At 50.8% G+C, this 12,963-nt stretch overlaps 1 protein-coding gene across 3 annotated transcripts in view; it reads left to right on the top strand.

The window, feature by feature from the left end:
* LOC139753376 (protein fem-1 homolog C) overlaps nucleotides 1-12,963 on the top strand; it is a 273,427-nt gene that overhangs the window by 209,993 nt on the left and 50,471 nt on the right. Inside the window, exon 1 of one of the 3 annotated variants that reach the window (XM_071669803.1) lies at nucleotides 7,917-7,941. The exons of the other annotated variants lie outside the window; for them this stretch is intronic. The gene's annotated coding sequence lies outside the window, so the exon portion shown is untranslated. Of the gene's footprint in view, nucleotides 1-7,916; nucleotides 7,942-12,963 lie in introns of those variants that run through there. 3 annotated transcript variants of the gene reach the window in all.

Below are 12,963 nucleotides of genomic sequence, written 5' to 3'. Positions count from 1 at the left end.
TCCCACACCAACCCCCCTTAATCTTCACCTGTGTCCCACACCAACCCCCTTAGCCTTCACCTATGTCCCACACCAACCCCCTTAGCCTTCACCTATGTCCCACACCAACCCCCCTTAATCTTCACCTGTGTCCCACACCAACCCCCCTTAATCTTCACCTGTGTCCCACACCAACCCCCCTTAATCTTCACCTGTGTCCCACACCAACCCCCCTTAATCTTCACCTGTGTCCCACACCAACCCCCCTTAATCTTCACCTGTGTCCCACACCAACCCCCTTAGCCTTCACCTATGTCCCACACCAACCCCCCTTAATCTTCACCTGTGTCCCACACCAACCCCCCTTAATCTTCACCTGTGTCCCACACCAACCCCCCTTAATCTTCACCTGTGTCCCACACCAACCCCCTTAGCCTTCACCTATGTCCCACACCAACCCCCTTAGCCTTCACCTATGTCCCACACCAACCCCCTTAGCCTTCACCTATGTCCCACACCAACCCCCCTTAATCTTCACCTGTGTCCCACACCAACCCCCCTTAATCTTCACCTGTGTCCCACACCAACCCCCTTAGCCTTCACCTATGTCCCACACCAACCCCCCTTAATCTTCACCTGTGTCCCACACCAACCCCCCTTAATCTTCACCTGTGTCCCACACCAACCCCCCTTAATCTTCACCTGTGTCCCACACCAACCCCCCTTAATCCCCCCTTAGCCTTCACCTAGTCCCACACCAACCCCCCTTAACCTTCACCTGTGTCCCCACACCAACCCCCCTTAACCTTCACCTGTGTCCCACACCAACCCCCTTAGCCTTCACCTGTGTCCCACACCAACCCCCCTTAATCTTCACCTGTGTCCCACACCAACCCCCCTTAAACTTCACCATTAACTTATTCCTGACGATGGTTTCGGCCCTGTACCGCTGCGTCTGGGGACTTATCCTTAGGTCTGCCTCACCATATTCATCACAGCTCGGTGTGAGGAGGGAGCTGCCATTGTGCACCTTCCTTGGTTCACCAGTTATTTAGATGTCTGGCTAGTGTGTCGTGGGTGGTGCAGACTGCGAAGCATCTTTGGCACGATTTCTAACCGTTCGGCGTCGTCCGCCGTGAGAGACGGTGTCAGCTGAGGGCCTTAAAGACCATCATTATTGGCTTTACCTCACTTGTTTTGAAGGGTCGTATGATTCAACCTGCCATATTTTTATTCTTATATTTTCGTAAAGTGGCAGCTGTTGTTCTCTTGCGCTGGCAGATGGTTCAGCCATCGTGTTCCGCTTCTTTTGACTCGTTTATTTATGTATTAATTTTTTTCCTCCACTGTCGACTGTGAATGGTATCCGATTTCGGGTCTGCCGTTACTCCCCCGCCTCGATCTGGCTCCAGTCTGGACCGTGAGGGGCACTTCTGCCGTGGTGATCCCCGGCCTTCTTTTCCCCCTCCGGCCAACCCACCCACCCGCACGCACGCACGCACGCACGCACGCACGCAGCCTGAGTGAGCACTACTGGTGACTGCTTGACGGGCGGCCTCCCCTTGACCCTCCCTCCCTCCCTCACTGGCCGACTCTCCCTCACTCTCCTCCTCATTCCCGACGTCCTCAGACAGTCGACCTCCCCGACCGACCCCAGCCTTGCCAACAACCCCCTCCCTTCCTCCAGACAACACCGGCGCGAACCATGACGAAACCGGTTATGCCAGCAGCCTTATGTGATATAGTGAGGATGTCCCCCCTAAGGCTGTTCCCTGTTCTGAACGCTACTTCGCTAACGCGGGAAATGGCGAAGGTGTATGAGGAAAGGATGATTTAATATATATATATATATATATGGATAGAGTTGTGCGCAGGAGGATGGATGTGCTGGAAATGAGATGTTTGAGGACAATGTGTGGTGTGAGGTGGTTTGATCGAGTGAGTAACGATCGAGAGATGTGTGGAAATAAAAAGAGCGGGGTAGAGAGAGCAGAAGAGGGTGTTTTGAAGTGGTTTGGGCACATGGAGAGGATGAGTGAGGAAAGATTGACCAAGAGGATATATGTGTCGGAGGTGGAGGGAACAAGGAGAAGAGGGAGACCAAATTGGAGGTGGAAAGATGGAGTGAAAAAGATTTTGTGTGATCGGGGCCTGAACATGCAGGAGGGTGAAAGGAGGGCAAGGAATAGAGTGAATTGGAGCGATGTGGTATACCGGGGTTAACGTGCTGTCAGTGGATTGAAGCAAGGCATGTGAAGCGTCTGGGGTAAACCATGGAAAGCTGTGTAGGTATGTATATTTGCGTGTGTGGACGTATGTATATACATGTGTATGGGGGGGGGGCCATTTCTTTCGTCTGTTTCCTTGCGCTACCTCGCAAACGCGGGAGACAGCGACAAAGTATAATAAAAAAAATAATAAATATATATATATATATATATATATATATATATATATATATATATATATATGTGTGTGTGTGTATGTGTGTGTGTGTGTGTGATAATGATAGGTGATTGGAGGCAGGCTTGATGTACACAGCACTTTATTAAGTCCAGGTTTGGGAGACGAGACTGATGCCCAGAAAGGGCCAACCCTCTCCCTCAGTGTGACGCGGGTCGCGTTTACGATTTGCCTCAGAATTCCAGGGACGAGGGTTGGAATCCCTCGCTTACGTGGGGTCGACCCCCCACCCTTTTATTACCATCCAACTAGGGCGTTTTTTGTTGTCCTTGTTCTCTGCAGAATGTTACGTGGGGGAAGAGGTTGTGGACAGTGGGGATGAAGCCAGTAACCTGGTGCATGGAAGAGATGGTAGGAGGTAAACCAGAGTGGGTGAGGTAGTCACAGGTTTACCTGTAGAGACGTCTGGAGGTAAACCAGTGTGTGGTGAGGCAGTCACGGGTTTACCAGGTAAACCAGAGGTGAGATAGTCACAGGTTTACTGAGAGAGACGCTTGGGGGTAAACTAGAGTGGGTTGAGGTCACAGGTTTACCTGTCGAGACGTCTAGAGGTAAACCAGAGTGAGGTGAGGCAGTCACAGCTTTACCTATAGAGACGTCTGGAGGTAAACTAGAGTGAGGTGAGGTAGTCAGCTTAACCTGTAGAGACGTCTGGAGGTAAACTAGAGTGAGGTGAAGTAGTCGCAGGTTTACCTGTAGAGACGTCTAGAGGTAAACTAGAGTGAGGTGAGGTAGTCGCAGGTTTACCAGCAGAATCCGGCAGGTTCGTAGACTCCGGACGAACGCCACTACAGGCAACCTGATATGATTCTCCCCGTTTTCTATTTATCATTCTGTTTGTCACTTGGGCTCGAACAGGAAGAATGCTACCCACCCACCCACCCACCTACTCACCCACCTCCAGCATGTCGTAGATGGCGCCTAAAGAAGAGCTTAGGGCTACAGGGGAGGAAGGAGTTTAGAAATCCTTCCCTCCTGTATTACCACTCTCTTGAAAGTAGGGACAGAGGATGGAGCCAGGTGAGGGTTTTTGCTCGAAGGCCAAGAGAGACTTATATGGATCTGGCCGTCTGGCCTCAGTGAGGCCAGGAAGACAAATTGGAAATATATTTTGTCTTAAGATCTGAGTACAGTATGCTTGGGAAGGGAGAGTGCTGTATTGTCTGTGTGTGAGGTTAAGAATAATGTTTTAATATCTACTAAAGTATAAGTGTGAGGGGAAATGGGTTGTTCCATTGTCCTGGAAAATCCTTTACGAATGTCTGACAAGTGAACGTACGTTTAAAAGCGTCCGGTTGCTTTGTGTTTCTAAGAATTTTGAAGTCAACAAAATGTCAGACGAGACGAACACAATGGAAGGGAGAGGTCGCTTCCCAACATTTTGCTTCTGGTTTTCTACTACTGGATCATTTTCTTTGAGCCTCCTTAAAAGGAAGGAAAACGGGAACCAGCAACCATTGCTAGTGGCAGTCATTACGTTCGAGTTCTCTTTTGTTATTATTTTCTCTCTTTTATGTTATTAACATAAAGTATTGGGCGAGAGAATGTTAGCCTCAAGCCCGGACATTCTCTCTCTCTCTCTCTCTCTCTCTCTCTCTCTCTCTCTCTCTCTCTCTCTCTCTCTCTCTCTCTCTCTCTCTCTCTCTCATCTAATCCATCAAACTGTCTCTTCCTGTGAGAAACGGTGTGGACGAACCATCACCGGCCATGATGTATGCGCGAGACCACACGGGTTCGGTCGGGCCCACACGGGTTCGAATCCTAGACAGCAGTCGAATCGCAGTTCACCCAGCTGTTCATCCCCACATAGTTCATGCGATGGCCTCGATTGGGACGTTCTCCTGCCCGTTCCGTTTCATCTGAAGGGAAAACAAAAGAGACTCACATGTGTAACACCGTCAAGCCGATACCAAAACTTGTACTACTCCTCTTAGTTGATAGCCTCGCCCTAGAACATCTCACTCTAAGGAAGCCTACAGTTCTCTGCTGATGAAGGAGCCTTAAGAAAAGGGTTTAGGGTAATACTGGGACTCTCGTACAAATTGGTCATGGAGTAATTATGATTATATATATATATATATATATATATATATATATATATATATATATATATATATATGTGTGTGTGTGTGTGTGTGTGTGTATGTGTGTGTGTTACAGTTTCTTGTCATTTCGTAGAGCAATAATTGGACAACATTTATGTATTTCCCTAGGGTTGTTGGCCTTCGATCTAAGTGTGTGTGTGTGTGTGTGTGTGTGTGTGTGTGTGTGTGTGTGTGTGTGTTGTCGTGGTTCCCCTCATACCCAGCGGGTGTTCACGCAGCGTCTCGCTGTGAAGGACCGAGAGCTGTAGCCAGTACCGCCGACCAGTTAAGATACATCGTTGACCTTCGACGATGCACGAAGTCATTGAATGTCCACACCACCACAGTACTATATGAACGCTCGTTAACCTTTTTTTTTGGGGGGGGGTATATTTCTTAAACTGGAAGACACAATGTGAACTTATCAGTGTTGGTGTAGTATATTTTGGCGGCTGTTTGACTAGGGGCTTGGAGGCCTAGGATCCAAGATGGAGGAGGAGGATCTCGGGGTTGATAGGGATGGCAACTGTTGTTATTTGGCTGAGTAAAACTCACGACGGAAGACGTGTGAGTAGGAGGTGGGTTGTTGAGTAGGAGGAGAGTTGTGAGGGGGGTATGGGGTCTGGTTGTGGTTAAGGGGGGCTATGGTGTCTGTTCATTGCACATGGCGGTTTGTAAATGGTTGTGGGGAAGGTAGGCCTTTTTTTTTAATCGCCTATTCCAGGCGAAATTCCAAACAAATGTGAAAGAAAATGTGTTTACATATATTGCCGGACTCCTCCTATAAGTCTGTATCAGCCTTGGAGGTTGACATTTTTGTAGGGAAGGGGAGCCAGGTTTGGAGGGTGAACCTGACGGACCAGTGCACAGGGCGAGCTTGTGGCAACTCAAGGATGGCCTCATGACAGTGACTGTTTCTTTACTTACGCCGCTAAACTTTGGCCTTTTTCGCCTCCTCATATTTTTTCCTAAAGAGCTTCCACATGAATCCTTGTGTAGGGCAGGTTTCCCAGTAAATTGATTATTTTCCTTTTTCTGTCTTTAATTCTCTTATCTTTATTTTTTTTTAGCTGTCTTTATTCACTCAGGATCTGGCCTCGGTGTGGACATTTTCCCGGGTGACCGGAGACCTGTGGTGTAGTGTGGTGTGATGGCCCGACGTCGTGTCTTCCATTGTCGTGTTTTCTGAAGCCACGTCGGGTGGCTCGTTGCCCAGCCATTCTCCCTCCCTCCTGGTCTGTTGTGGTCGGTGTGTGTGTGTGTGTGTGTGTGTTATTGTGGGGTGGTTGTATAGGTGTTTCTCAAGTGGAAGCGGCCAACTGTGCACTTGACGTCACCTGATGGTACCACACACACACACACACACACATATATATATATATATATATATATATATATATATATATATATATATATGTATGTATACGATGAAATGTATAGGTATGTATATTTGCGTGTGTGGACGTGTATGTATGTATATACATGTGTATGGGGGTGGGTTGGGCCATTCTTTCGTCTGTTTCCTTGCGCTACCTCGCTTACGCGGGAGACAACATCATACTCAGGGCGTAGTATGTAGTCCAGGTGTATAGACCGTCTTAACCAGTGTACCATACTCAGGTCACATGGTCTGATCCAGTTGAATAGAACACCATATTCAGACCACACCATGACACAGTCGCAGATCGCATACGTTCATCCAAAATACTTCAGGAGTTACCCAAACTGAAGGATTCTCCGTCACGTACAGTATACGTTCGCGTCGTATCGAGGGACGACACTAAGGAACGTCTCCCCGAAGCAGAGACAGAAAGTCCAGTGCATTAACCCCCGCAGGTGTGCGCCAAACAACGCTAAGCCAGTTGCAAGGTGAGCCTGGAGGTGTGTGTGTGTGTGTGTGTGTGTGTATAGATGTATGGCAGAAGCTGCCACAGCTTACCTCCCCCGCCCCTCAGCTGTACGAGCCAGAGAGGCTGCCGGGTGTAAGGGAGTGACGCGGAAGCCACGGGGCTAAAAATGGAAAACCCTCTCTCTTGAATTGTAGGCTGGGCGAGGCACGGAGTCACTCAGGATATATACAGAAGATAGATGGTTGTGCCTCACTGTCAGGAGGGGGATGACCAGAGGAAGAACCTCCAGTGGTGGTGGCGGTGCTTCTCCCTCGGTGGTGTTGGAGATGATGGTGTTGATGGGGGTTTATGAGTTGGTGGGATGATGGCTTCTTGGATGATGGTGGTGTGGTGGTGGTGGTGGTGAGCGTTTGAGATGGTGATGGTTGTGTTGCTGTTGGTGGTATGGTGGTGGAGGAGGAGGAGGAGGAGGAGGAGGAATGGTGGTGGTGGAGGCGGGAGTGGTTGTTGAGGCCGGGCTGGACATGGCGGCCAGCGGACCCGATCAATGCTTTACTGCGGTAACTGATGTGCCCACGGCTCCCTGACCCCTGCTACACTCCCCTGCCTCCTGTACCAGCACTCCCTCCTCTACCTTACCTGCTGCCATGGCAGAACTGGTCCTAGGCAGGTAGGTAGTTTAGGAGGATACCATCTCCCAGATGTACCCTTCCAGCTGTTGATTGGTTGGGTCGTCTGTGCTTAGTGTGTGTGTGTGTGTGTGTGTGTGTGTGTGTGTGTGTGTGTGTGGAGATAGGAGCCAGGGTCGTGGTTTAGGGAGTAGTTACGCGACTTACGAATACTTACGACGAGAATAGGCAAGTGCCAGGGCTGGCACGTTGCGCTCACCGCGGGAAGATATCGAGCTATAAAGAACGAGTCGTATGAGTGAACATGTTAAGTGTTGTGAGATAAAGAGGTCGTGCGTTAGGGAGTAGTTGTGGTTGTGAGGGTTATGAGGGGAGGGTAGCTCTGGTGGTAGTGAGGGTGGTGAGGGGTAGTGGTTAGGGGGAGGACACAAGTCAAGGCTGGTATGATGAGGGAGGTGGTGGAGTGGCAGGTCAGAGCCCAGCCTTCACTCACACTAGACCCTCACTACTGTGGCTCACCTGAGTGGGGGGGAGGGAAGGAGGCACCTGGCGCATGGCAGCAGCTGGCTGGTGCTAGGGCTAGGGCTGGCCAGGGGTAAAAGTGATAGTGATGATGATCGTCTGGTGAAGCAGAAGAAAGTTGGTGTTGTTGTGTGAGGATCAGCGATGTTTGGCCGGCTACTGAGGCTCTGCGGGAGAGAGTCAGGAGGCTGGGGAGGCTTCGTTATAGTCAACACATGTCTTTTTCTGTGTTTGTGTGTGGGTAGGGTGAAGGACGTGGGCCGGCTGTGCCTCACTGGGTGTTCAGTAGTTAGCCATTGTGTGTTTCAATGAGCTGAAGGTGTGATGTGTATTGCTAATGAGTTTTTTCCCTCTCTTTACAGGTGAGGTGACTGTGGCGCTGCTGGTGGCGGTGAGTGTGGCGCTGCTGGTGAGGTGAGTGTGTGGTTGTCTCTCGTTCGCCTGACAGCTGGACGCTCTTGCCACAGCAGTTGCACATGAGCGTTATTGCTGGAGGAGGTGGACTGTACGCCTCAGAGGCAAGGGAGGGGCCACAACCCTACCAATCGTTTTAGCCTTCTCATATGAGCACGTACTCTCACCATGCGACTATATGAGTTGACCCTAAGACTCACCTGTTCATATACCTTGAATTATCCAGCTCTCGTCTTCATTGCTTTGTCCTCAATGCCTCCTATTCTTCTTGCTCCTCCTCCTCCTCCTCCTTCCTAAGATAAATCGTCCCTGCTCTTTGCCTGCCCTTCTTCGGCTGACAGCACTCAACTCGAGTGACTTGGCCACTTTGTTGAGCGTATCAAGCTCAGCTCGTCATACCCCCTCGTTGGCTTTGTTTATGCCCTCTCGTTAGTAATGTTCATCTCAATCCATTGGAACTGTTCATTCCCCCCTCGTTGGAACTGTTCATACCCCCCCCCTCGTTGGAACCATTCATACCCCCCTCGTTGGAACCATTCATACCCCCCTCGTTGGAACTGTTCATACCTCATCCTTGGGTTGGAGTCTGACGTGAGACTTCGGTGGAGGCAGAGAACACACGCAGACCCCCCGGACCCTCTTTTGCTAGCCAGCGAGATGAGCGGGTCGACGCGAACATTTTTTTTCCCTCGTCAAGGATGCCACTGAATCTACAGCACAGATTTGTATCCAGGTTTGCCAAACGGCGACGAAGAATGAGACGATGCCCAGTGCAGGGACGTTTGAGCCAAGTGGCGTCCAAGAATTGAATGATGTAAAAGTTACGTCTAAGATACAGTTCACAGATCAGTGTCGCAGGAGCGCGGGATGGACTCGGTTAAGATATACTAGTGATTCATCAAATGACCTTTACGACGACATCCTGCCCAGTAACTAACCATAACAGCAGTAAAGATAAAGGAGAGGTTGGATCCTGCGCTTACTGTCACGAGAAGAGGTTGGATCCTGCGCTTACTGTCACGAGAAGAGGTTGGATCCTGCGCTTACTGTCACGAGAAGAGGTTGGATCCTGCGCTTACTGTCACAAGGAGAGGTTGGATCCTGCGCTTACTGTCACGAGGAGAGGTTGGATCCTGCGCTTACTGTCACAAGGAGAGGTTGGATCCTGCGCTTACTGTCACGAGAAGAGGTTGGATCCTGCGCTTACTGTCACAAGGAGAGGTTGGATCCTGCGCTTACTGTCACGAGGAGAGGTTGGATCCTGCGCTTACTGTCACGAGAAGAGGTTGGATCCTGCGCTTACTGTCACGAGAAGAGGTTGGATCCTGCGCTTACTGTCACGAGGAGAGGTTGGATCCTGCGCTTACTGTCACAAGGAGAGGTTGGATCCTGCGCTTACTGTCACGAGAAGAGGTTGGATCCTGCGCTTACTGTCACAAGGAGAGGTTGGATCCTGCGCTTACTGTCACGAGGAGAGGTTGGATCCTGCGCTTACTGTCACGAGAAGAGGTTGGATCCTGCGCTTACTGTCACGAGAAGAGGTTGGATCCTGCGCTTACTGTCACGAGGAGAGGTTGGATCCTGCGCGCACTGTCACAAGGAGAGGTTGGATCCTGCGCTTACTGTCACAAGGAGAGGTTGGATCCTGCGCGCACTGTCACAAGGAGAGGTTGGATCCTGCGCGCACTGTCACAAGGAGAGGTTGGATCCTGCGCGCACTGTCACAAGGAGAGGTTGGATCCTGCGCGCACTGTCACGAGGAGAGGTTGGATCCTGCGCGCACTGTCACAAGGAGAGGTTGGGTCCTGCGCTTACTGTCACAAGGAGAGGTTGGATCCTGCGCGCACTGTCACGAGGAAAAAAGTGGAGTGGATGGTGACGCTTCGTTCATTTTCGTCTCCGAGGTGGAGCACACGTAATGTTAGGGTTGTAGGGTAGCCTTGCTGGCGGCTGACAGCAAGAGCTTGTGTGTTCAGAGGAACAAGGGCACAGCTGGTGTCTGCCCCCAGCTGTGGGGAGGTAATGTTTATTATTATTATTATTATTATTATTATTATTAATCATCATCATCATTATTATTATTATTCAGTGCTACATATATATGCATTGCGTCGTATAATGTGAATGTCAGTCAATCATGAATGCCTTGCCCGTAGGATTATAATGTGGACTTGTTATTTTCATAGTTTGAATGCGCGCGCGCGCGCGTGTGTGTGTGTGTGTGTGTGTTGTCGATGATCTGGGAGATCTCAAGGAGTTCCTTCTCCAAGGCGTTTCCTCCTCCGCCTGAGCGTCCTTGGTCGTCCTTGTCGGGCGAGGAGGCTGTCAGGGCTCGCCCAAGGTCCCCTCACGATCCTGGCGAGGGAGGGAGGGAGGAGTCAGGTCCCCACCACGGACGCGTCCCAGGAGGCGGCTGCTCATCCCCGTCCACCGTGGCTCCTGCACATTGGGCTCACGATTTCACACCTTGACCCACGGTGGTGAGGGATGACGGCTGTCTCAGTGGCAGTGTTGTTTTGTGAGACACGTTCCCGATTCGATGGAGTGAGGATACTCCCTCTCGAAGTCGTCGGGGATGAGGAACTCGAGGCACCTTCGACGTATTGAGGTCGACACAGTGTGGTGTATTTGCGACAGTTTTGCCCCGCGAGTGTGGCGGCGTTGATGACGACGTGGTGATTGAGGTAATGGTGATTACCCGGGGGAGACGCTAATGGCCCTAATGATCAATCGGGTCGGTTCCGTTTGGATCGGGAAACTCGGCACCGCCAAGGACGCGTTCCCACCCAGAGTGAAAAGTGAAATCATTTCTCGCCTGCTGGCCGACCCATGCCCGCCCCTGTGCCAGCCTACCTTGCGTGTGTCGTTGTGGTGTACTAATGCTGGTGTTTGATGCTGTTAAGTTAACATGACAGCGACGAGACTTATAGCAGTGATAGATCATGCACAGAGCTGTGGCAGGACACAGAGCAACGATAGATCCCCCAGCATTGCCATGACACACGGCAGCGATAGATCGCACGGCAGTGACATGGCGCAGAGTGGTGGCGGGGCACACGGCAGTGACAGGACACACAGCAGTGATAGGTCACACAGCAGTGACATGATGTAGTAGCAGAGGACACACAGCAGCGATAGACCACACGGCAGTGACATGGCACAGAGCAGTGTCAGATCACACAGCAGTGACAGGTCATTAGTCAGAGGAGATGCTCTGTCTTAGAGTGGTCCACTTCACTGTCCTCTCTCTCTCTCTCTCTCTCTCTCTCTCTCTCTCTCTCTCTCTCTCTCTCTCTCTCTCTCTCTCTCTCTCTCTCTCTCTCTCAGGATTCTTGTGTCGTGTGATCACTTTGTTGTCATGACGACCGTTTGAGGGCCTTGTTAGCGCTGAACACAGTCGTGGGATTCATTATTATTTTTCCTTTTCATACGCTCAAAGTAAACCCGAAGTGTGCCTTGCGCCGGAGTTTACCAGATTCATGCGTTTGAGTACACCTCATGTTTATTCCAGCTCAGGGTTTACCATACTCCAGGTAAACCCAGGTCGCGTACATCCCATGGGGTCACCGGTAATATGTTCAAGGTAAACCCTAGGTAGCTCGGGGTTTACGTTTGCCACACACACACACACACACACACACAGAGTGTAAACTCAGGGTAGCCCTCAGCCCGAAGCTCACCTTTAACGCGCTTGAGGTAAATCCCAGGTTGCCTCCAGCCTCCGGTGCACCTTTAACGTGTTGCAGGCAGTAGCCTGGAACCTGGACTTTGCGACAGCAGCCTCATGGGTTCTTTGGGGGCCATGAGACCAGCTCTCTCTCTCTCTCTCTCTCTCTCTCTCTCTCTCTCTCTCTCTCTCTCTCTCTCTCTCTCTCTCTCTCTCTCTCTCTCTGTGGCCAGGTGGACTGTGGTCTCTTGAGGAAATGGGTGTATAGTGAGGGGACCTCCTCTGTTGACCAACTCAGCTGTAGCATGACTGGGTCGTGTGTCCCCACGGTGCGTGTGTCATCCTTCGTATGTGTCCCCACGGTGCGTGTGTCATCCTTCGTATGTGTCCCCACGGTGCGTGTGTCATCCTTCGTATGTGTCCCCACTGTGCGTGTGTCATCCTTCGTGTGTGTCCCCACGGTGCGTGTGTCATCCTTCGTATGTGTCCCCACGGTGCGTGTGTCATCCTTCGTATGTGTCCCCACTGTGCGTGTGTCATCCTTCGTGTGTGTCCCCACGGGGCGTGTGTCAGCCTTCGTATGTGTCCCCACGGTGCGTGTGTCAGTTCACCCTCACCTCCACTCCACTGTGCCAGTGAGGTGTTTGCTTGCATGGCCAGAACGAACGATCTACCAATGCACTCGCGATTACCTCAGTCATTCCCGCTTCGCTGATTAGGGTCAGGGTCGAAGGGATGCGATTAGTTAAGGATTAGGAAAGAGAGGAATGAGATTGAGACGGTTGTCTAGGGTGTTAGAATGGCTAACGGGGTGTTAATGGAACGTTAGGCAGTTGAGGGAGGAGCTATTGAAGTGTTAGTTAGTCTGACGTGGAGTTACTGAAGTGTTAGGGGGGTCTGACGTTGTTATTGAAGTGTTAGGGAAGTGTTTTGGGTCTGACGTGGAGTTATTGAAGTGTTCGGGGGTCTGACGAGGAGTTAGTGAAAGTGTTAGATGGCCTGACGAGGAGTTAGTGAGTGTTAGATAGTCTAACGAGGAGTTAGTGAAAGTGTTAGATGGCCTGACGAGGAGTTAGTGGAAGTGTTAGATGGTCTGACGAGGAGTTAGTGAGTGTTAGGTGGTCTAACGAGGAGTTAGTGAAAGTGTTAGATGGCCTGACGAGGAGTTAGTGAGTGTTAGATAGTCTAACGAGGAGTTAGTGAAAGTGTTAGATGGCCTGACGAGGAGTTAGTGAAAGTGTTAGATGGCCTGACGAGGAGTTAGTGAGTGTTAGGTGGTCTAACGAGGAGTTAGTGAAAGTGTTAGATGGCCTGACGAGGAGTTAGTGGAAGTGTTAGATAGTCTGACGAGGAGT

This window comes from Panulirus ornatus, chromosome 14 (genome assembly GCF_036320965.1).
Source record: "Panulirus ornatus isolate Po-2019 chromosome 14, ASM3632096v1, whole genome shotgun sequence".
Taxonomy (NCBI): domain Eukaryota; kingdom Metazoa; phylum Arthropoda; class Malacostraca; order Decapoda; family Palinuridae; genus Panulirus; species Panulirus ornatus.
This window is presented reverse-complemented; position numbering and strand designations above follow the sequence as displayed.